Here is a 24,648-nt window from a genome sequence, read left to right as displayed (position 1 = left end):
TGTAAGATGTTTGTACTTCCTCCCTGTGCCTCCATGAGTTTTCCTTGGGAGTTCTGGTTTCTTCCCACCCTTCAAAATGTACCAAGGTTGTAGGTTAATTGGGATATTTGAGTGGTATGGGCCTGTAACCATGCTATGTGTCTAAAGTTAAAAAATTTTAATAAAGTGGAACAGTTGTGTACGTTCCTGGGCATCCTAGCAACTCTCGGGAAATTTGCCATTGCTTCACTGTCTTGCTGCACGGAATTAGGCCATTGCTTTTCCAGGATATACAATGGAAAAACTTGCTCAGGGTATTTTTATGCAGAGAATAAGAAATTGAATCTTGCACCTTGAATCCAGCAGTTGATGTACTCACCGACCACGTGTGTCGACAGGAGGAATCCGGAGCACCCAAGGGGAAACCCACATGGTAATGAGGAGAATGTGCAAACTCCACACAGGCACAGGATTGAACTGGGGTCACGCGAGCTGGGAGGCAGCGGCTCTCCCTGTTGCACCACTGTACCACATTCATGTACCCTGCCATAAAATTCACTGAAATGGCAGACGAGAGACTGGTTTGAGAGGCATCCAATTTTGAGACTTTGTTTCAACTTTACCTCGGATATATTGCACTTGAGATCTTCTTTGGGTGGGAGCATGCCAAATATAGAAAGCCATGTGCTTCTTCACTCCTGAATGTCAGGAGTGCACTGAGTGATTTCTGTTCTGGCATAATGTCCAGCGTGGCATGGTTAGCGTGTTAGGGTAATGCTATCACAACACCAACAACCCGGGTTCAAATCCAGAGCTGTCTGTAAGGAACTTGTACGGTCTCCTCGTGACCTGCGTGGGTTTCCTCCAGATCCTCTGGTTTCTTCCCACCCTTCAAAAAAGTACAGGGTTAGTAGGTTAGTTGGTCATATTGGTCTATTTGGGCTGTGTGGGCTCTTGGGCTGGAAGGGCCAGTTACCGTGCTGTATTTTAAAATATTGGAGCTGAAGATTCCCACTCTACAACTGTCCAGAAAGATCCTGAGCAAAATTCTGCTGTTTAATGGGAGAACCTTGTGATACGTGAAGCCCTGAGGAAGGAGCGACAGAAACTATTGCACCTTCAAAAATCCAGAGGCCGCCCTACACAAACTGCTAATGCTTTCCCCAGCACTTAATCACTGAAATACTCAATACTTGATCTGGTGGATGACGCTGCCTACTGTGCTTTATTGCTGCCTGGACTCTCAGGGTGGTCTGTGATCTTAGGGTAGGTGGGATACAGCCAACTGTAAAGGGCCCATCATCACAGATTCTTCAGAGCCACCACGTTCGACCAGACTTCTCCAACAAACGACATATTCCCTGTCTCAGGTTCATGAAGACAATCCAGAATTATGTGGCATTCTGCAGGAAGTCCTTGGTCCATATTTTTGTGCCTGGGATGCTTTCCCTGTGGAGTTCACATTGGCTCTCAACTTGTTTGCCACAGGTTAGATTCATGGAGTTTTGCAGCACAGAGATAAGCCCTTTGGCCTATCTTGCCCATACTGACTAGTGCCTATCCGAGTTTGTCCCATTTGCCTGCATTTAGCCCATATCCCTCTAAAACCTAACCCTATCAGTGAATTTATCCAAATCATTTAAACATTGTAATTGCACCGACTTTTACCACTTTTCTGGATGCTGGTCCATATACCCACACTCTATGTGATAAAAGGTATCCCTCAGGACCCTTGAAATCATTCCTCCCTCACCTTAAACTGATGCCCTCTCATTTCACCTTCCCCTACCCTGGGGAAAACATGATCACCATTTATACTATCTATGCCCCTCATGATTTTAGAAACTGGATCTTTCCAGTTGGCCGCAGAAGATTGGTCTCACAATCTGGTGAAAGCAACATTCTTAAGTAAATCTCACCACAGATGTTTGAACACTTCATGTCTCTTTCACAAACATTACAATGACACACCAAACTTATTCAATGCCAACAGAATGACAAGAATCATTTCAGGCCTCCTTTACCAGATGGGATTAAAGATGCCAGTGATCCAATTTGGGATTTTTATAGGCTTCAATAGGATTTTCAACTGGGCAGTCTATGGTGAAGGAAAGAATGACCAACATTTCTGATGTGTGGCCAAACAACATTTTTAATTGTAGTGATTCACCTTCCACTAAACCACATTGCTGTTGACCACATTATCTTTGCTTCAGCTGATCTAAGGCCAGAGTTGTACCTCATCTGATCTTCCCGAGGGAGACACCTTTCGAAGAAGCAGGCACAGCCTTCCTCAAATGTCACATCCAAAAGACTGGATTTCATTCAATGGTTACAGGCGGTAATGGCCTTCCTAAGTTTAGAAAAAAATGAGTTAAAGATCTAAATTTGAATTTTTACAAGATGTAGAGCTCTTCATGGAATATTACCATAATTTAACAAATTAGGGTGTTTGGACGCTCCCAAACAGCACTGTCTGGCCTCCGAATGTTGACCTTCATTTCAAGCAAACCTTGTTTGGAGGGGTTTGATTAATGGGTGGGTGGGGGGGGGGTTCTTTTCTTTTTTTTCTTTCTTTTTGTTTTTTTTACTTTTGATATATTTTGTGAAAGGAGTTTGAATGAGAGGAATACACAATTTTCATATGTATTATTTGAGTATTATTGTAGAAGTACAAATTGTTTGTCTTTTTTTATTTCAATCTATGTTTTCGATCAATGCTTGTGCATTTTTTAAATTAAACTTATAAAGATACTTTAAAAAGAAAAGACTGGATTTCTAATTGCATAGTTTTCCCTCCAGTACGGATTTTTCGTTCAAGGTTCTGAGAGTTGAACTCAAGCCCACAACCTACTAACACAAGAGGGACGTGAGCGCCTGTGGAGACAGATACCCAGAGCTGCTGGAAGATCATGAGCTCAGTGAAAGACATCATTTGGTCTGCAGAAAACCTGTTGGTCTTTCAGCACGCCAAAATTTTGGTGAGGCAATGCTGTCAACCGGCACATTCAAGGCTGCAGGTGTACCTGCTGACAGACGCACTGAGTCTTGGACAGCCAATGCGAGGGTGGTGTGGGGAAGTGCCACAGTCTAGAGCCGTTCTATTACTGGGCATTGAGGGGATGAGACCAAGAGCATGCCCCACAAACACAGAGGGGGGAGTAATGACAGGTACCACAGCTGCTAAATCGAGAACGATATATAACAATGTACATTGAGGGAAATGTATATTACATGAAGGATTCAAAAAGATTTTGAATGGTTTTCTTTTTTTGTAAATAATATATTGTGAATAAAGTTTACTTTTTGGTGGAAAAGAGTGATCAGCGCCAATTTCTGCAATATATTACTTATTGCTGGTCACACAGGCAAGCTTGGTTGTACACCACTATGCCCACAGGCTGTATGAAATTGATAACCATGAAAAAAAACCCAAGCTTCACAAGCAGACTCACCACCCTCACCATGAACACATGCCCTCCCAGGACCCTAACCCATTACTCACTGCTCAGCAACACCAACATTTTAAAAGTCCTGTGGTGTTGGAGGAGATTTGGTGTGTCACCAAAGACTCTTGGAAATTTCTACCATTGAATCGCTGCATCACTCCCTGGTATGGAGCTGGCAATGCACAGGACAGGAAAAAGCAACAGAGAGTTGTGAACTCAGCAGTACAGTCATGGGCAACAGCCTTCATGCCATTAAGGATATCTGCTAGAGCTGGTACCTCAAGAACACAGCCTCTATCATCAAGGATCCTCACCACCCAGACCATGCCCTCTTCTCACCGCTGTCATGTGGAAGGAAGTACAGGAGCATGAAGATGAACGCCCAACAGTACAAAAACAGCTTCTGCCCCTTCTCCATTAGATATCTGAATGGACAATGAAGCACAGACACAGCCTCACTTTTTTTTTGCAGTAATTAATTTATTTTTAACAATGTAATTTAAAGATATTTTTCATACTGCTGCCGCAAAACAACAAAGTTCATGACATGTTCATGACAATAAATTCTGATTCTGACTCTGAAGTAGAAAATCATTGACTTTTACTTCCTATAGATGTTGTGTGACCTGCTGAGTTTCTCTAGCACTTTAGTGTCTTGAATTTTAAAAGTCCTCTGCTCCTGTTCAATTCCTTCTATTTTCTCAGTTCTCCCATCTCTGCAGTTCCCTCCAACCCTTCTCCATCCCTGCAATCCAGGATTCTTGTCTTCCTGCATGTTCATTGGGCTCCATCAGAGGCTGAACTTCAGGACGAAACCTCCCCACCCTGACCCAAATAACCTCTCTTGTCTTGCAAGAGCTTCCTTAAAACCCACCAATATCAAATTATGTACCCAGTGAAGCATCTGGCAGATTTCAAAGGTGATATTTTAATGCGCACGTTATTGATGATTCTGAAGGTGGAAGAGGAAGGAGAAAATTTCATGGGAACTGGTTGGGGAATGAGGAATTTTATTAGCTCCCTGCTCTAATGTGTATGTGATATATGTGCCGACTGCTTGCTTTAATAAATCCAATCAGTCTGTGCGGAAGAAATAGCAGCAAGGGCTGTGGTTTGCAGACTGTCTAGAAAAACAAGCTTTCCTGGTTTATTTTTAGATTGCCTGACCTTTTTAAGTGAGTGTTTTTCATTACTACATTCCTCTTGTCTGGACACAGGGCTCTCGTGTTTCACTTGCCTGTCAGCATAGCTCATACTGGAAGGGAACAGATGTGAATTTCTTTGTACAGCCTGTTTGGGAGGATGTTTATGGCAGAAAGAACCCACAGGATCCAATCAGTTTATGAGGGACAAGTGATTACTTATGCACAAGGGGAAATATTAAACCAAAAAAAAAGCATGTAGTTACCTCAGACCTGCCTCCGAACACTTGCTTTAATTTAGGTAAACCTTGATGTAGCCCAAACTGTGAAGTTCAGCTGGTCAACATTGGGTGTTAGTCCCTGGGGATGGAGGCTGGGTAATTTCCAGCACCAAATTAAGTAAGGGTAATGAAAGAGGACTGACTCATGCAGTGGGTGGTGACCTTGACCTTTCACCTCAGGCAAACTGCAGCTGAGTGGTGAGGTGTCGTCTCCCTAGTCTGCTGATTTCTAACTTGTTGCTCAATCCTGGTACCTTGCTCTGAAATAGTCACCTCTATAGTGGAAAGAAATATGGAAAATGTCAGAAAAATTCATCAGGCAGTCAGTGTGGAAAGAGAAATAGAGCTAATGTTTCAGGTCTATGGCTTTTCATCAGCATGGCTCTGTGGTCAGGCCATTAAATTTCTCCCTGTATGGGTGCTGCCTGACCTGCTGAGGGCCAGAGCATTTTTTTTGTTTCAATCCCATTTCCATCTGAGCAGGTTCTTTAATGCTCTGGAATATTACTTGACTGCATATAGAAGAAGGGGACATTTGTTAGATGTGTACAAAATTTTGAGGGTATAGATAGGTGAAATGCAAGCAGGCTTTTTCCACTGAAGTGTGGTAAGACAAGAGTTGAAGGTCATGGGTTAAGGGTGAAAGGTGAAATGCTTAAAGGGAACATTCAGGGGAACTTTTACGCGCAGTGAATGAGAGTGTGGGATGAGATTCCAGCTGAAGTGGTAAACACGGGCTTGATTTTTACATTTAAGAAAAATTTGGACAGGTACCCACGAATAGGAGGGGTATGGACTGGGTGCAGGCAGAATAATAATTTAGAACAGACCAGATGGGCCAAAGGGCCTCTGCTAAAGTGTGCTATAGCTCCATGGTTCTGTTTTTTTGGAAGGGAACTGTTGCTGCTGAACCAGGCGCTCCAATGTTGTAAATGATCACTGGAGTAAGGAACACATGGTGCTGGACACTTTTGCCAAAGTTCAGATGTAACTTGGGAACCTTGGTTGATGAGAGAACATAGGAACATAGGAAGTAGGAACAGGAGTAGGCCAAAAATGGCCCATCGAGCCTGCTCCGCCATTCAATACGATCATGGCTGATCTAATTTATGACCTAACTCCACCTACCTGCCTTCTCCCCATATCCCCTAATTCCTCTATCATGTAAGAATTTATCTAACCAAATTTTAAGTATGTTTAATGAGGTAGCCTCAACCACTTCTCTGGTTAGAGAATTCCAAACATTCACTACTCTCTGGGAAAAACTATTTTTCCTCATCTCTGTCCTAAATCTACTCCCCCGAATCTTGAGACTGTGTCCTCTCGTTTTAGTTTCCCCGGCCAGCTCAAAACACCTTCCTACATCTATCCTATCCATACCCTTCATAATCCTATATGTTTCTATAAGATCTCCTCTCATTCTTCTGAACTTAGCGACTACAATCCTAGATGATTTAATCTTTCATCATAAGTCAATGCCTTCATCCCAGGGATCAACCTAGTAAACCTCCTCTGGACCGTCTCCAAAGCCAGTATATCCTTCCTCAAATATGGAGACCAGAACTGGACACAGTACTCCAGGTGCGGTCTCACCAGTATCTTATACAGTTGCAACATTACCTCCCTACTCCTGAATTCAATTCCTCTAGCAATGAAGGCCAACATTCCATTTGCCTTCTTAATAACCTGCTGCACCTGCAAGCTAACTTTTTGCGATTCATGCACAAGCACTCCCAAGTCCCTCTGTACAACAGCATGCTGTAGATGTTGCAAATTTTGGAAAAATTAAACATACATTAGGTTTAGGAAGCTAAAATCAGACAAAGTTCTTCAGGAAAATAAAGAAAGCACGAGGTAAAACTCGAAAGGAAATCAGGAGGGCTAAAATGGCCCAAGGTGAGGAGGAGTATGGAGAATCCTGTATGTATTAAAGGCATGAGGGGAGCTGGGGAGAGAGCAGGAAGGGGACAAGGTACTCTCCATTAGTGTTCACCAAGGAGAAGGAAATGGAGGATTGTGAGATCATTGTGGGCTTTGGTATTTTCATGGATATGTTGACATCAAGAAGGGGGTGGTGTTGGGTCTACTGTAGCACATTAAGATGGGCCTGATGGGATTCTCCCAAGTTGTTGAAAGAGGCCAGAGAGGAGTTTGCTGGGGCCTTGCCAGAAATCCTTGTGTGATCTCAAGCCACTGATGAGGTCCCGGAAGACTGGAGAGTAGTCAATGTTGTTCCTCTGTTTTAGAACAGAATTTGGGATAATTCAGCAAACTGTAGGCCAGTAAGCCTTAAATCAGTAGTTTAGTGTCAGAGATAGGCCTTTCAATCTAACTTCATGCCAGCCCAGCTCATCCAATTTGCCTATATCCTTTTAAACCAGTGGTTTTCAAATTGCCCTCCTAAACTCACATTCCTCCTTAAGTAATCCCTATGCCGTAACTGCTCTAAAATTGGTAAGGGATTACTTGAGGTGGTATATGAGTGGGAAGGTTGAGAACCACTGCTCTGGACCTAATTGTTACTGAAATATTTTGCTTGAGAAAAATTGTCATTGGCCCATTTCCTTTGGTGTTATGAAACTGTGCACGTAACAAGTCAATTAGGGATGATTAAAACAGTGATTTTCAAACCTTTTTCTTTTCATTCTCTTACCACCTCAAGTAATCCCTTACCATTCACAGAGCACTTATGGCATAGGGATTGCTTAAGGTGGAATGTGAGTTTAGGGGAGCAGTTTGAAAACCACTGTCTTAAACCTTTCCTATGCATGTACTTGTCCAAATGTTTTTTTTTTAAAATGCTGTCAAATGTACATTAAATGTACCAACATTGACCACTTCCTATGGCAGCTTGATCCATATACCCAGCATTCACTGTGTGAAAACCTTGCCCCTCAGTTCCTCAGATGTCCTTTAAATCTTTTTCTTCTCATCTTAAGTAGAAGCCCTCTAGTTTTAGATTCCCCTATTCTGGGAAAAAGACTATGTCAATCCACATTATCTATGCCATGGATGATTTTATAAATCTCTAATAAGTCACTCCACAGTCTTCTATGCTCCAGAAAAAAAAATCACAGCCTATCCAACTTCTCCCCTAACTCAAACCCTCCAGTCTCAGAATCATCTGTGTAAATCTTTCCTGCAGCCTTTGCATCTTAAAGACATACTTCAATAGCAATGGAACCAGGACTGTACCCAATACCTTAAGTGTACACTCACCAACATGTTGCGCAGGGAAGTTATTGGAGAAAACTCTGAAGGATAGGATTTACTTGCATTTGGAAAGCATGGGCTGATTTGAAATAGTCAGCATGGCCTTGAGAGGGGCTGGTCACATCTTATGAATTTGATTGAGTTTTTTGAGGAGGTGACAATGATCATTGATGATGGTAGAGAAATGGATGTCGTTTATGTGGACTTCAGAAAAACATTTGACAAAGTCCTTCAAGGTTAGCAGATCCAGAAAATTAGATACATGGGATCCACAATGACTTAGTAGATTGGACTCAGAATTAGCTTGGCCACAGAAACAAAGGGCAGTGGTGGAAGGGTGCATCTCAAACTGTAAGTAACCTGGTCTTCCACAGGGTTCACTGCTGGGACTTTTGCTGTTTGTGAAATAAGTGAATGATTTGGACGAAGATGTTGGTGGTCTAATTAGTAAGTATGCAGATGTCACGAAAATTGACAATATTGTGGATGGTTGTCAACTGATAAGACAGCACAGGTTCAGTAGGGGATATGGCCAGAGAAATGTCAGATGAACTTTCATCCAGACAAATGTGATATTTTCCAAGGTCAAATGTAACATATATGTTAGGTTCCTTCAGAGCATTAGCATACAGAGGTATCTTAGGGTGCAAGTCCAGAGCTCCCTGAAAAATGACAAAGCAAGTGGTTTGGGTGGTAAAGAAGTCAGGGTGACATATTACATCTGTATTAAACTGGGCTAGGTCACATTTGGAGTATTGTGTGCAGTTCTGATCACCTCTTTATGAGAGGCTCTGAAGGTTTTGGAGAGGAATACAGAAGATGTTCCCCAAGACATTGCCTCGATTAGAGAGTATTAGCCACAAGGAGAGGTTAGACAAACTTAAATTGTTATCTCTGGAGTGCTGGAGGCTGAGAGAGAAGTTATGAATAAGAATCAGAATCAGGTTTATTGTCATGACCATGTGTGATTAAATTGGTTGATTTGCAGCAACAGTATTGTGCATTACAGGTGCAAAATTGCAATAGATAACATTTTAATTAATACAGAATTTAAAAATAAAGAATTAGTGCAAAAATAGACAAAAAAAATGAGGTCGTGTCTGTGCTGCTTCATTGCCTGTTCATAAATCTGATGGATGTGTGTCTTCTGGCTCTTGTACCTCCTTCCTGATGGTAGCAGTGAGAAGAGGTCAAGGCCTGGGTGGTGAGGGTCCTTGATGATAGAAGCTGCTTTCTTAAGATGCCACCTCTTAAAGTTGTCCTCAATGGAGTGAAGACTAATGCCCATGATGACGCTGGCTGAATTCACAATCCTCTGTAGCCTTTTCTTGTCCTCTGTATTGGTACCTCCATACCAGACAGTGATGCAACCAGTCAGAATGCTCTCCACGGTACAAATTTGCGAATCTCCTCAAACTCCTCATGAAGTATAGCTGTTGGCGAGTCTTCTTCATGATCACATTGACATGGAGGCCCCAGGATAGATCTTCAAAGATGTCGACGTCTCGAAATTGGAAGTTCTTAAGCCTTCACAGTGCTGACCTCGTCATTCTTCTCCTGAATTTCCCTTTGTAAAACTTCCCAAATTTATAAAATTATGAGAGGCAGGTTGTCAATGTCTTCTTCTCAGGATAGAGCTAAAAGGTACTTGAGGACATAGGTTTAAAGTGCGGGGAAAGTTGAAAAGAGATATGTAGAGCAAATTTTAAACACAGAGTGGTAGGTGCATGGAGTGTGTTGCTGAGGGGTGTGGGAGTGGCGGGAACTGGTGGAAGAAGCAGATATGGTTGTGATGTTTAAGCGGCAGTTAGACTGGCTTATGAACAGATGGGGAATGGAGACATGCAGACCTCATGGAGACAGGTGGGATTAGTTTAAGTTGGCATCATGATCGACACAGACATTGTGGGCCAAAGGGGTAGATCCTGTGCGGTATTGTTCCATGATCTATTTGTGAATTGGCTGCATTTGCAACAGCTGTCAACCAGCAACATCTGCATAGGCGAGGCCCACTGAGCACATGGCACACCCACAAGCACATTCTTTGGCAGTGATACTAAGAATACACACTGGGGGCCAGTGTAGCTTGAAGGATGGCTCACCCGCTTCGTGCGCCCTCCCCCACCTGCTTTCGTCTGCCCATCACCCCTCCCTTAATCAGGTTCCACATCACCTTCTTGACATCAGATTCCAGTATCTACAGCCTTTATAACCCCCCCCCCACGATTTTATTTGCACTCCCCCTCCGTTTATCTCCCTCCAATCACCCTCAAGCCATTGTCTCCTAACTCCTAACTCCACCACCTTCCCTCTCCCCCACCAGCCTCTCCTCACCTGGTTCCACCTATCACCTGCCAGCCCCTCCCTCTTACCTCCTTATACTGGGCTACCTCTCCTCTAGACTTCTCAGTCCTGATGCAGTTTTTGGGTCGTCCAAAACATCGACTATCATGATGCCTCCTCAAATGCTGCCTGAGTTCCTCCAGCAGTGTGAATTTTGCTCTAGATTACAATGTCTGTAATTTCTTGGGTCACTGTAGAAGTCCTTTGTAAGGTAGGCGAGTTTGAATCATAGAACCGGAGAACACTGCAGCACAGAAACATGTCCATCAGCCCATCTTGTCTGTGCCAAACTATCATTCTGCCTCATCTCCTTGACCTGCCCCTGGACTGTAGCCCTCCGTACCCTTCCCATCTATGTACTAATCCAATTTTTTTCTTAAATGTCAAAATTGGGCCCATGTTCACAACTTCAGATGGCAGCTCATTTTACATTCAGATGTCAGATTTATTATCGGAGTACATACATGACATCACATACAACCCTGAGATTCTATTTTTCCAGCAGGCAGGGCAGAATTACCACTAATTGGTAGTGCAAAATAAAGAAACTGTACACAGTGTACACATGTAAACGAATAAAGAACTGTAAACAGATAATGAATGTAAATAAATTGACTGCAATACAGAGAGAATTTAAAAAATCAATCAAGTGTGCAACTAAAAGTCCTTAAATGAGTCTCTGATTGGTCATTGAGGAGTCTGATGGTGGACAGGTTGCAGCTGTTCCTGAACCTAGTGATGTGAGTCTTGTGGCACCTATACCTCTTTCCTGAGATTAGAACGTGTGCTGGGTGGTATGGATCCTTGATGATTGCTACTACTCTCTGACACTAGCATACCCTGTAGATGTTCTCATTGGTGGGGAGAATTTTGCCTGTGATCGCCACGACCTTTTGGAAGGATTTACACTCAAGGGTATTGGTGTCCCCAAACTAGACCATGATGCAGCTGGTCAGCACACTTGCCACCACACCTCTGTAGAAATTTGCCAGGGTTTCTGGTGTAATACCAAACTCCTGAGGAAGTAGAGGCAATGATGTGTTTTCACAATGCTATTTGTGTGTTGGGTCCAGGAAAGATCCTCTGAGATAATGACTCCCAAGAACTTAAATTTGCTCATCCTCTCCATCTCTGATCCCACAATGATCACTGGATTGTATACCTCTGGCTTTCCTTTCCTAAAGTCAACAATTGGTGACATTGAGTGTGAGGCTGTTGGTGCACCACCAGCCTTTCAAGACACCTCATCACTGTTGATTTTAGTGTTATTGATCACATTATTTTAGCAGGTTACTACACACTTTATGGGCACTGGTATGATTGATGCCTGTTTGAAACTTGTGGGTACCACGCCCTGCTGGAGTGAGATGATAAAGATATCTGTGAATACTTTGGTAAGTAGGTCAACATAGGTTTTTAATACTCAGCCAGGTACTCCATCTGGGCTGGATGCTCTCCTCGGATTCACTCTCCTGAAGGCAGCACGCACGTCATCCTCAGATACAGACAGGATGGGATCATCAGGGGATGTGGGGTGCAGAGGGGTAGTTCTTCGCTGTTACTCTTGTCAAATTGGACATAGGAGGCATTGAGTTCCTCTGGGAGCAAAGCTTTGCTGTCTGCTACTTCACTGGATTTCGTTTTGTAACAGGTTAAGGCATTTAGGCCCTGCTACAGCTATCGGGTGTCCTCTGTTGTTTCGACTTTCATCTGGAATCTTCACTGTTTGAACACAAGGAAATTGGGGCAGGAAATGTTAAATTAAATGTTTAAATTTTATTTGCAACAGTAGAAGTTGATTCCAGCCATTTAAACCTGTGCAACCCAATTTCACTCAATTAACCTACAACCCCTGAATGTTTTGAAGGGTGGGAGGAAACTGGAGCACCCAAAGGATGCAGACATGGAGAGAGCATACAAAATCATTACAGACAGCACCGGATACAAACTAGGCTAACTGCTGTGGTATTAGCATTGCACAAACCACTACACTAACCATGCTGCCCCATTCCTTGAGGCCACTCCAACCATTCACTGTGGTCATGACTGTTCAGTGCTGATTAACTCCTCTTCTGGACCAGTTCCCCATCCCATTATATTCCTCAAACTGTCAAATATTTGACCACCTCCACTTTAAATACTTCTGCTAATTCATTTTCCACCAGGCATTAGAGAAGAAAATTCCAGAGGTTCACTCCAGTCCCCACTTCTGCCAGAAGAAATTCCTAAGTACCTCAGTTTTAAATGACTGGCTCATTATCTTGGAGCTATGTCTCCTTGTTTGAGACTCCCCTACAATGAAAACATCTCAACATCTACCCGATGAAGTCCCCTTGGGATTAAATATGTTTGAATGTAGAACTTTCTCTTCCCAGGAACTAACCTGGTGAATTTCTTTTTGACTCCCTCCAATGTTGCTACATCTTTTTTCAAGTAAGAAGTCCAAAACTGTGCACAATCTTCCAAGTGAGGTCACATTGACATCTTGTGTATCTGGAACAGAACTTCTGCATTTTTAAATTCTTAAATTTTTTGAAATGAAGGTCAAAATGCAATTTTCCTTAAGTACTTGTAGGACTTGTCTGCTCACATTTTGTGATTCCTGCACTAGAACACCTCTGTACTCCACTTACTTGTAGTGTCTCTCCATTTAGAAAATAGTCCACCTTCTGAATCCTCTCACTAAAGTGCATGACCTCACACTTCACTGCATTAAAATCCATTTGCCAGATTTTCCCCAAGTCACTCAATCTTTATCTAACTTGTCACAACATGCCCTTCCATCTAACTGTACAGCAGCAGCAAATTTGGAAATCTTATATTTAATTCCCTCCCCCAGTTCATTTATGTGAATAATTGCGGGCCTGGAACTGATCTCTGCATGACTCCTATCGTTACCTCCTTCCAGTTTGAAAAGGATTCATTTATTTTAAATCTCTGTTTTAGACAAGACCATTTTCAATCTAATCTAACACCCTGGCTCTGATTAAAGGTTTTTTTTTAAAAATCTGTGCACATTGTCAAATGCCTTTTAGAAATCTAAATACATTACATTAATAATCCCCCCCCCCCACCCCACCACCATTCAATTCTCCCTGTTACATCCTCAAAGGATTTGAACAAATGTGTCAAACATGACTTGTCTTTCACAGAGCCATGTTGACCTAGTGATTCCAAAATAATTAGTTATTTCCCCATTGATTATTGACCCAGGCCTCTTGCCAACAATAGCTGTTAAGCTAATTGGCTTGCAGTTCCTTATCGTCAGTCATTCTCTGTTTTTGAACAAGGGAGTTACATTGGCTGGTTCCCAATCTTCTGGTTTCCCCTCCCTACCCCCCCCCCCCACCAACAAGACTTCAGTGAAGTTATTATAAACAATATCAACGAATGGATCCACTATCTCTGCAGCTACTTCCAAAAAACTCTGGTGTACAATCCATTGGGTCCCAGTGACTTGTCCACTTTTAGTCCCTGTGTTTCTCTAATACTTTATCCCTTATAGTTCGGAATGTTTTGAATTCAACCACTTACAGGTGTCCCCTGCTATCCAAAAGTAAAGTGTTGCTATGAAACCTTTCGTAAGCCAAAAAATGAAGAAACAATTACCATTAATTTATGTGAGAAAATTTTTTGAGCATTCCCAGACCCAAAATATAACCCACCAAATCATATCAAATAACACATAAAATCCTCATACTAACATATAGTAAAAGCAGGAATGATATAATAAACACATAGCCTATATAAAGAAGAAATAATGTATGCACGGTATAGTTTCACTTACCAGATTCAGGAAGGCACACTGGAAGGCTGAATGGTGATGATGGTATGTTAGGCTGAGTCGTTGGAGGTTGGGGTGGTGGGAGGTACAGAGACTGGGTTTAGGAGAGAGAGGAAGAGGGTCATCTATTGTTCAAAGCTATGGCAGCTTGACAATGAGCTGCTGTGTGTAATTCCCAGGGAAGGGGCTTGGTAGCGCCACTCTCACTGCTTGGGGTACCTTTTCTCACAAAAGCAAAAATCCTGTTTGGATTTCTTTCGATTAACAAAAACAGGTAATGATGTACGTCTTTTGTAAAAGCAAAGTGGCATAAAACAAACTTTTGAAACATGGGGATACCTGTATCATGAAATTAACGTGACTGATAGCTAAGGATTTTAAGAAATGCTTAACACTGAAGAACGATGTAAAATATTTATTCAACTTATGTGGCATTATGTTGTTTGCTGTTATTAGTTCACCAGTATCATTCTCCAGATGTCCCACAATTACCTTAAGCCGCCCTCTTCCTATTTATATATCCACAGAAACTTTTACTGTTTATTTTCATACTATATGGAACTTTTCTCTCAAAATACATCTTTCTCTTCCGATCTTATGAGTGATTTTAATAGTTTATTTAACACTTTTGACCATACATGCAGTCAATTACAAAATTAAAAATTACAAGTACTCCATGATGGTTATACTCCAACCCTCACCCACCCCAGAAAAAAGCCCAAAGAAAAAGATAGATATAGAAAGAAAAGCAAGAAAAAGATAAAAGAAAGAAAATAAAGCAGAATGGACTGCTGAAAAGTGCCACACTCCATGGATTATAAATTTATATTCTGTTTAATTTTTTTGGAGAAGATCAACGCAGCTCTCAAGGGTTAGGAAGAACAGCTAAAAACGTACACCTGAAAATTGTAAATTTGGATGCCAAACTTGTAAAAATGTTATACTTATTTCTTAAGTTATCGGGGAATACAACTATGTATCTTTGCGTTCCAACGGACCATATCTAGATGTGAATCAGACTTTCATACATTTTCTGGCCACTGCCGGCACAATTTTAACAAATTCTATTTGATGATTAGATAGTTTCAATTAGGTCTTATCCCTGTAATGTTACCCATCAAGAATAATTCTGGGTTTTGTGGAAATTTCCTAAATTGATCCCAATAGCTCTTACTTTAGAACATAACCAGGTGGAATGTGAAAAAGTTCCTACCTCTTTGCCACATCTAAAACATCGGTCTGATTGGTCTGAATTTAATTTATTTAATTTCTGCGATGTGAGATATAATTGAGGCAGAAAATTATATTGTGCTAATCTATATTTTACATTGATCGTATTAGTCATACTATCTCGACATAGTTCAGACCAGGTTTCCTCATCTATTCTAACATTTAAGTCTGATTCCCATCTCTGCCTGGATTTATGAACCCCCCTTGTTTGGGGGTTCTCATTTGAAGTAAGAGATACATTGCTGAAGTAAATTTCTTTGTACTTCCCTTTCGAATCAGTCTCCAATTTGGTAAAAACATTGTTGGGCCCAATTTATATTAAATTAACAGAAGATTGTGTTGTTAGGAATTCTGTACTTATTTTTTAATTGTTCAAATTACATCGATTGTCATAACAATTTTCAATCGATTTGATTCCATTATGAAACCAGATTTCAAAAATTTGGTTACCCATTGTACAAGGCCTGCAATGAGTTAGGGGAATTTTAGGAGATAGGCCTCTCCTTGTTCCAGTATCACTATTTATTTTATACCAGATATTAATTAAGTGCCTTAGCGAAGGGGGTTCTCTTTCACCAGTTATCAATTTTGCATCCCATTTATATATAAAATCCTCTGCAGCGGCACTATGGTGGTACTACAACTCCCCAAAGGCATTGAACTGGCCATATGATGTCAGTGCGTGATGATATCAGGGCGTGTTGAGCCCATGATTTTGGTTTTAAAAAGATTGCGCAGTGAAGAGTAAATCTGTTTGATTCATTCTAAAAATGCCTTGTGTGGTTATTTCGTCATTTCCACTGTGATTCCAGTGGCCACAATTGGTGACCCCGACAAGTCCAAAAACGTATTTTTGGGCACACGTGGATTCTGCAACCATTGTTGTGAAGCTTTTACCTTTCTGGACAGCTGAGCCTGAACTGTGGCTTTCACCTTTGCAAAGTCGAGTTGGACACTCATTATTACCATCTTGTCAGTGCCCTGGACAAGGCCGTCGCTAAGAGGGTCGGTGACTTCCTACGGGGTTCACTACATGCCAGCAAGTATGACGCTTTAAAAGCACTTTTTTTTACATGTATATGGTATGTCCCATAGGGAAAGGGCAGCCAAATTACTACATCTTGATGGATTGGGAGACCGCGCCCCTTCAGAACTAATGGATGAAATTCTGGTCCTGGTGGCTGGCGAAAGACCCAATATGTTACTAGAACAACTCTTTTTACAGCAAATGCCAGATGATATTAGGCTCTCGTTATCCAAGTGTTCATTTGAAGACCCAAGGGTGGTACCGGTGGAGGCAGATTTTCTATGGCAAGCTAAAAAGCAGAGCGAAGAAATACAAGTCTGTGCAACCAACCCTTCCGATATTGACCTTGTATCGCACTCTAAGGCTCTTAGCATATCACTCCTTACAAGTAGGCAACGCCACAAGGCAAGCAAGCAGCGGGTGGACACATCGTCTTGGTGTTATTACCAGGGGCGTCAGGGAGTAAATGCCCACAAGTGCCTTCCACCCTGCTTGTTTGTGGGAAACACCCAGGCCAACCGCCAGTAAGGGCTATGGTGGTTGGCGAGAAACCTGCAAGCCTACTGTATGTATGGGACCAGTTGTTCCAGCGAAAATTTCTGGTGGATACTAGTTAAGAAGTTTGTGTATTTCCACCCACCAGTTTTGGCACACGCCATCCTACCCCAGACCTGGAACTACGAGCAGTTAACAGTTCCAACATTCCGACCTTCGGCACCAGGAAGATGAATGTCAAGTTCGAGAATCATCTTTACACTTGGCCATTTATCATAGCAGCAGTATCCCGACCTTTGGGTGGTGAAGATTTCCTTCAGGCTCATTCATTCTTTGTCAGCTTAAAAGGACGTTGGCTAATAGATGGAACCACATTTCAGACTATTCTCCTGGCAGATGCCTATACCCCTGCTCTGCACCTCCAAACATTAAGTAAACCAGTAGACGAATTCTCCAAGCTATTGGAAGATTTCCCTGAGATTACTACTCGACAATTTTCTGCCTCCTCTGCAAAACATGGGGTTACTCACTGCATTTGTACTATGAGCCCACCTATAAAATGCTATGGCATGCCGTTTGCCTCCAGAGAAGCTACATTTAGCTAAGAAAAAGTTCGCCAAGATGGAGGTTCTAGCCATAATTTGTAGGTCCGGCAGTCCCTGGGCACCTCCATTACACAAGGCCCCAAAACACAATGGAGGTTGCCGACCATGAGGAGATTACAGGTGGTTTAACAACACCACCATTACGGATCGTTATCCGATACCTCATATTCAGGATTTCTCAGCTAATTTGCATGGAGGGAAGATCTTCTCCAAAAGAGACTTGGTGCCTGGCTATCACCAAGTACTGGTGGAACCAGAAGACATTCCAAAAACAGCAATAATGACCCCGTTAGGGTTTTTCGAATTTTAGTAAATGTCATTCGTATTAAAGAATGCTGCTCAATCATTTCAACAGGTGATGGATGCTTTAGGACGTGGTTTGACCTCGACGACATTTTAGTGGCCAGTGGGACTAAGGAAGAACATCTTGAACATCTTGGTACACTTTTTATTCATTTTCAAGACTTTAGACTGACCATCAATCCAGATAAATGCATTTTTGGACAAGAAACAATTGATTTCTTGAGGCATAGGGTTATTCAGAAAGAAGTGATTCCACTGTCATCCAAAGTTGAGGCCATTACCAAGTACTCAAGACTTGCTACAGTTAAAAGCCTGCAGAAATTCTTGGGAATAGTAAAGTTTTACCATTGGCTTCTTCCAGGAGCAACTCATATCATGAAGCCTCTTTTCGATTTACTGTCCGGAAATGCCAGAACCATCCATTGGACTGAAGAGAGAAACAACGCCTTCTTGAAGACGAAAGATTTGCTGACACATGCCACTACGCTCAGCTTCCCAGTTTTAAATGCAGTCACCGTCCTTTCTAAAGACAGATCCAGTATGGCCAGAGGAGGTGCACTTCATCAATATGTCAACAGGCAATAGAAATCATAGAAACCATTCATCAGCCGCCATCCTTGTGAAGCAGAAAAGAAATACAGTGCTGTTGATAGGAGGCTTTGGCCATTTACTTGTCTATTCGACCCTTCCATTATTTTTTGGAGAGGAGAGATTTTACTATGTACACCTTCCACAAGCCCTTATCATTTGCGTTTTCCAAAGTTGCAGAGCCCTGGTCATGGCAACAACAATGGCAATTAACATTCATTTCAGAATTCTCCACAAAACTACCACATATTTCCGGAAAAGACAATGTAGTAGCTGATGCACTGTCCCATTCTACTCCTCTTGAGGTTTCGTCTGTAGTATTGACTACACAGCTTTGGCTGCAGCCCAAGTACATGATAATGAGACAAATGCTTATTGGACTGCAATCACGAACTTGCAATAGAAGGATGTCCAGTTTGGACTTCATGGCATACTACTTCTCTGTGATTATATCAATGGGACACCCATGCCCAATAGTTCCAGCATCAAGGAAATGTCGAGTAATCGACTCTGTGCATGGCCTCTCATATCCATCAATTAGATTGACTGTTTCCAACAGTTTCGTGTGATGCAGCCTTAAAAAAGACATTACACAAACGGTGAGGACCCACATTGGCTGCCAGAAAGCAAAGGTTCAGCGGCATACTGAGGCCTCACTGCAGTCCTTCCCGACAGTTACTTGTCATTTTGCTCATGTCCATGTGGACATTGTTGGTCCGCTTCCTGTTTTTAGAGGATACTGTTATCTTTTTACAGTAATAGACAGGTTTAAGCAATGGACCGAGGCCGTGCCTATGGTAGATGCTACTACAGACACGTGGCCGGGCGTTCCTCAGTTCCTGGGTGTCTCATTTTGGTTTACTGGTACATGTTATTTCAGATAGTGGACACAATTTACTTCCTCGATGTGGATGGCCTTGTCTCGCTTGCTCAGTACAACAATTCATCATATGAATGCCTATCATCCTTTGGCTAATGGAATAGTGGAAAGATTTCATTTACATCTCAAGTCAGCTTTGATGGTTCAGTTAGATGGCCCGAACTGGGCTGATGAGTTGCCTTGGGTATTACTGGGCATTAGTACACCTCCAAAGCAGGACCTCCAAACTTCATCTGCTGAGCTCGTGTATGGTGCATCATTGGTGGTCCCAGGGGAGTTCGTCCCCTACCATTCCAACTCCAACGATGATCCTAAGGAACATTGTAGGAAAATTAACCTCTATACCACCATCATTGTACGGAGAACACTCTTCCTTTGTGCCTGAAGCTCTCAACAAATTGCTAATATGTCTTCGTCCATAGGGGAACTTGGTCAACCTTTCCAGATGCCATATGAAGGACCTTATGAGATATTTTTACAAATAATAAAAGGCATGCAGAATAGATATATTCCAAGGAAAAGGAAATTAGTCAACGGAAATTAGTCAAAGGAAAGATGGAAACAATGTGGCTAACAAAAGAAGTTAAGGCCAAGATGAAAGCAAAGGGAAGCTAAAACTAGTGGGAAATCAGAGGACTGGGATTCCTTTAAAAACTTACAGAAAGAGATAAAGAAAGTCATAAGGAAAGAAAAGATGAGTTATGAAAGGAGATTGGCAAGCAATATAGAAAAAATAACTAAGAGTTTTTTAAAAATATATAAAAAATAAAAGAGACACATGTTGATATAGGACTGATAGAAAACAATGCTGGGGAAATTATAATGGGTTACAAAGATATGGCAGAAGAATGAAATAAATATTTTATGTCTGTATTCACTCTGGAGGACATTAATAATATCCCTGACAGACAGAGGCTTCAGGGAGTAGAGTTGAATACAGTTAAGATTACTAGTGAAATTGTGCTAGGTAAATTGAATGGATTAAAGATTGATAAATCTCCAAGACCAGACGAGGTACACCCGTGGGTTTTGAAAGAGGTGGCTATGGAGATTGTAGATCCATTGGTGACAATCTTCCAGAAATCAATAGTCTCTGGCGAGGTTCCAGGTGATTGGAAGGTTCAGTTGTACAAGAGTGGTGGAAAACAGAAAAAAGGAAATTATAGACCTATAGGTCTGACGTCGGTGGTTAGGAAGATATTAGAGTCAATCCTCAAGGGTTAAGTTATGAAATACCTAGAAATGCATGACAGGATTGGACCTAGTCAGCATGGTTTTTTAAAGGGTAGATCATGCCTGACTAATCTATTAGAGTTTTTTGAAGAAATCTCAGGTAGGATAGATAAAGGGGAGGATGTGGATGTTGTCTTTTCCAAAGGCTTTTGATAAGGTGCCACATGTTAGGCTAATAAATAAGATGAAGGTCCATGGAATTACAGGGATGCTATTAGACTGGATAGAAAATTGGCTGATAGTCAGAAAGCAAAGACTTGAAATTAAGAGATCCCATTCAGGTTGGCTACCTGTAACAAGAGTTGTTCCACAGGGGTCGTCTTGGGGCCACTGTTGTCTACAATTTATATTAACGATTTGGATTGTGGAATGAATGGTTTTGTGGCCAAATTTGTGGATGACTCTAAGATAGGTGGCAGATCAGGAACTGTTGAAGAAACCATAAACTTGCAGAAGGATATAGACAGATTATGAGACTGGGCAAAAATATGGCAGATGAAATACAATATTGAGACGTGTTCAGTTCTACTTTTTGGCAGCGGAAATAAACAGGCAGAGTACTAGTTGGATGGGGAGGAAATTCAATCCTCGGAGGTGCAAAGAGACCCAGGCGTCCTTGTGCAGAGTAATCTAAGAGTTAATGTCCAGGTAGGATTGGTAGTGAAGAAGGCTAATGCTATGTTAGCATTCATTTCAAGAGGTATAGTATATAAGAGTAGAGAGGTGTTAATGAGACTCTATGGGGCACTGGTGATACAGTTAGATTTGGAAGTGTACAGTTTTGGGCCCCCTAATTTAGAAAAGGTGTGATGTTGCTGGAGAGGGTGCAGAGGAGATTTATTAGGATGATTCCTGGAATGCAGGGGCTAGTGTATGGGGAGCATTTGACAGCTCTTGGGTTGTATTCATTGGAGTATAGGAGAATGAGACAGGATCTCATAGAGACATTTCAAATATTGAAAGGTTTTGATAGAGTGAATGCTAATAAGATGTTTCCCTTAATGGGTGAATCAAGGACAAGGGGTCATAGACTTAAAATTAGAAGTTGTCAAATTAGAACAGAAAGGAGGAAGAACTTCTTTAGTCAGAGGGTCATGGATCTGTGGAACTCACTGCTGCACAAAGCAGTGGAGGCCAGATCACTGGGAGTGTTTAAACAGGAAATGGATAAGTACCTCATTAGTAAGAGTATCAAAGGATATGGGGAAAAGGCTGGAAATTAGAACCAGGTGTGAGCATAATTCAGCTTAGTGTAGAGTCATGGAGCAGACTCAATGGGCCTAATGGCCTGCTTCTGCTCCTTTAACTTGTGAACTCTTGGAAATATATTCATTTTAATACAATTGATTCTTCTCACTAGTGTTATGGGTAAGGCTGTCCATCTATTTAAATCTTCAATCTTTTTTGAGTAAAGGTAAATAATTCAATTTGTATAGATTTTTCAAGTTATTATCTATATATATTCCTAAGTATTTTATCACATTTGCCATTCATTTAAATGGGGTATCTCTTTGACACTGAGTATAGTCTCCTTCTGTAAGAGGCATAATTTCACTCTTATCTCAATTTATTTTATAACCTGAAACTTTTGCATAATTTTCCAATTTCTAGTACAATTTCTGTAACAAGTTTCCTGGTTCTGTCACATATATCAATACATCATCACCAATTAAATTAATTTTATATTCCTCCTGGTTACCCTAAATCCCTTAATGTCCAGATCTCAACAAATTACTTCTGCAAGAGGTGCTATTGCTAGGGAAAAGTAGAGCTAGATTTATCCTTATCTACTAGATCGTGACAACTGAAAAGATGTAGAAATGTGTCCATTAGTCACTGCTTCAGCTTTCAGTTCATTGTATAATCCCTTAATCTAATTGGTAAAAATTTGGCGGAGTCCAAATCTTTCCAGCACTTTAAATAGAAACTCCCACTTCAGTCTATCAAATGCTTTTTCTGCAGCTAATGCCACAGTAACACTCAGATCACCCCTCTTTTGTGCCAAATGAGTTATGCTAATCAGCCTGCTTACATTATCAGCAGATTGTCTCTTTTTCACAAAGCCTCTTTGGTCCATATTTATCAATTTCAGCAAGAATTTTGCCAACCTATTTGCCAAGGCTTTGGCAATGATCTTATAATCTGAATTTAATAATGAAATAGGTCTATAAGATGATGGTTTCAATGGGTCCCTATCTTTTTTTTGATAATTGCCATTGAAAATGTTTCCAGGAGAGTATGTGTTTCAGATACCTGAACTAACACCTCCATAAAAAGGGGAATCAACAAATCTTTAAATTCTTTATAAAATTTAGGAGAGAAACTATCTTCTCCCAGAGATTTGTTGCTTTGCAATGAACTCAATGCTTCCCTGACCTCCTCCTAACTAAAGGAAGCATTGAGTTCTACCTGTTCTTCCAAATGTAATCTTGGAAATCTTATTTGTGATAAGAATCCTTCTATTTTATTAAAATCTCCTTGGGATTGTGATTGATATAACAAAGTAAAATTGTCTAAAAGCCTCATTCATTTCTTGAGGTTCATAACTAGTCACATTTGTATCTGTTTTTATTGCATGGATTATTCTTGAGACCTGTTCTACTTTCAACTGCCAAGAAAGGACTTTATGAGCTCTTTCACCCTGTTCAAAATACTTTTGTTTAGATCTTGTTATCACTCTTTTCATTCTATATGTTTGTAATGTATCATATTTGGTTTTTTTTAAATTAAAAGTTGTCTATGCTTTTCTTCAGACCCCCTCATTTGCAAGTCTTTTTCTGTTAATTATTTATTTTCCATTTCCATCTCACTTGTATATTCTTTTTTAATCTTAGAAGTATAACATAATTTATCCTCTTAAATATGCCTTAAAAGCATCTCATATAATGAATTTATTGGTAATTAAATTGCAATTGGTCTCACAAACTATCTGAATTTGTCTTCTAATAAAACACCATCTATAGGCCGGTTTTTATTTATCTGGCATCATAAATGTCAGTATCAAAGGTGAGTGATCTGATAAAATTCTTATTTATATTCAGTTTCTACAACCCTACCTTGTAATTAAGGTGACATTAAAAGAGGTCTATCCTGGAATAGGAATCATGTCTCTTTGAATAAAAGGAATAATCACTTTCTCTTGGATGAATTCTTCTCCAGATCCAGATATGGGGAGAAGGCAGGTAGGTGGAGTTAGGTCATAAATTAGATCAGCCATGATCATATTGAATGGCGGAGCAGGCTCGATGGGCCATTTTTGGCCTACTCCTGTTCCTATTTCCTATGTTCCTATGTTCCTATCCACTAAATTCAGCTCTCTCATTAATACCAAAGTGGTTTTTGCTACTTTTGTCCTCAGTACTGCTCTCATTGAACTATCTAAAACTGAATCTAGACAAAAATTAATATCTCCTCCTACTAAAATATTTTCATAAGCATTTGCTAGATTAAGAAATATTTCTCGACAAACATTCTCAACATCAATATTTAACGCATATACATTCATAAGGGTCCAGGATTTTGAGCATTTGTGACAATGCTCCATAACATACCTACCTGCAGGGTCTATTACCACATCTTGTACTCTAACTGGAAGATTCTTGTGTATCAAAATTGCCACTCCTCTTGTTTTTAAATTAAATGAAGAAGCAAAGGCCTGCCCCACCAGTAAGTCTCATTTATGCCACAGTCTCTGTACCACACCTCTGTACCAGCTCTCTGTACTAACTCTTTAGCCAACCCCTCTGAGCCACTCCTCTGAACCACCCCTCCGTACTACTCCTCTGATCCACCCTCCTGTACCGTCCCTAAAATCTACCTCCTGACCCAGCCCTCTGTACCCCTCCATTTGACCCACCCTTCTGTACCACCCCAGATCAGAGCAGCGCGGGCTGAGGGCTCGAGGGTTGGAAGGGCCTGTTACCATGCTGTATGTCTAAATTAAATTAAAATGAAAGTATCAGAGCCTGTACCACCAGGCTGAGAAACAGTTTCTTCCCATGGGCAGTGGGAATGCAAGAATACTGAGCAACTAAGTGAACTGTTCACATTATCTATCCGTGATGCTACAATTATTTTTATATTTGTACAGTATATT

The sequence above is a fragment of the Narcine bancroftii genome, chromosome 4 (genome assembly GCF_036971445.1).
Source record: "Narcine bancroftii isolate sNarBan1 chromosome 4, sNarBan1.hap1, whole genome shotgun sequence".
In the NCBI taxonomy this organism is placed as follows: domain Eukaryota; kingdom Metazoa; phylum Chordata; class Chondrichthyes; order Torpediniformes; family Narcinidae; genus Narcine; species Narcine bancroftii.
The sequence above is the reverse complement of the archived record's forward strand: the minus strand, read 5'-3'. Positions refer to the sequence as shown.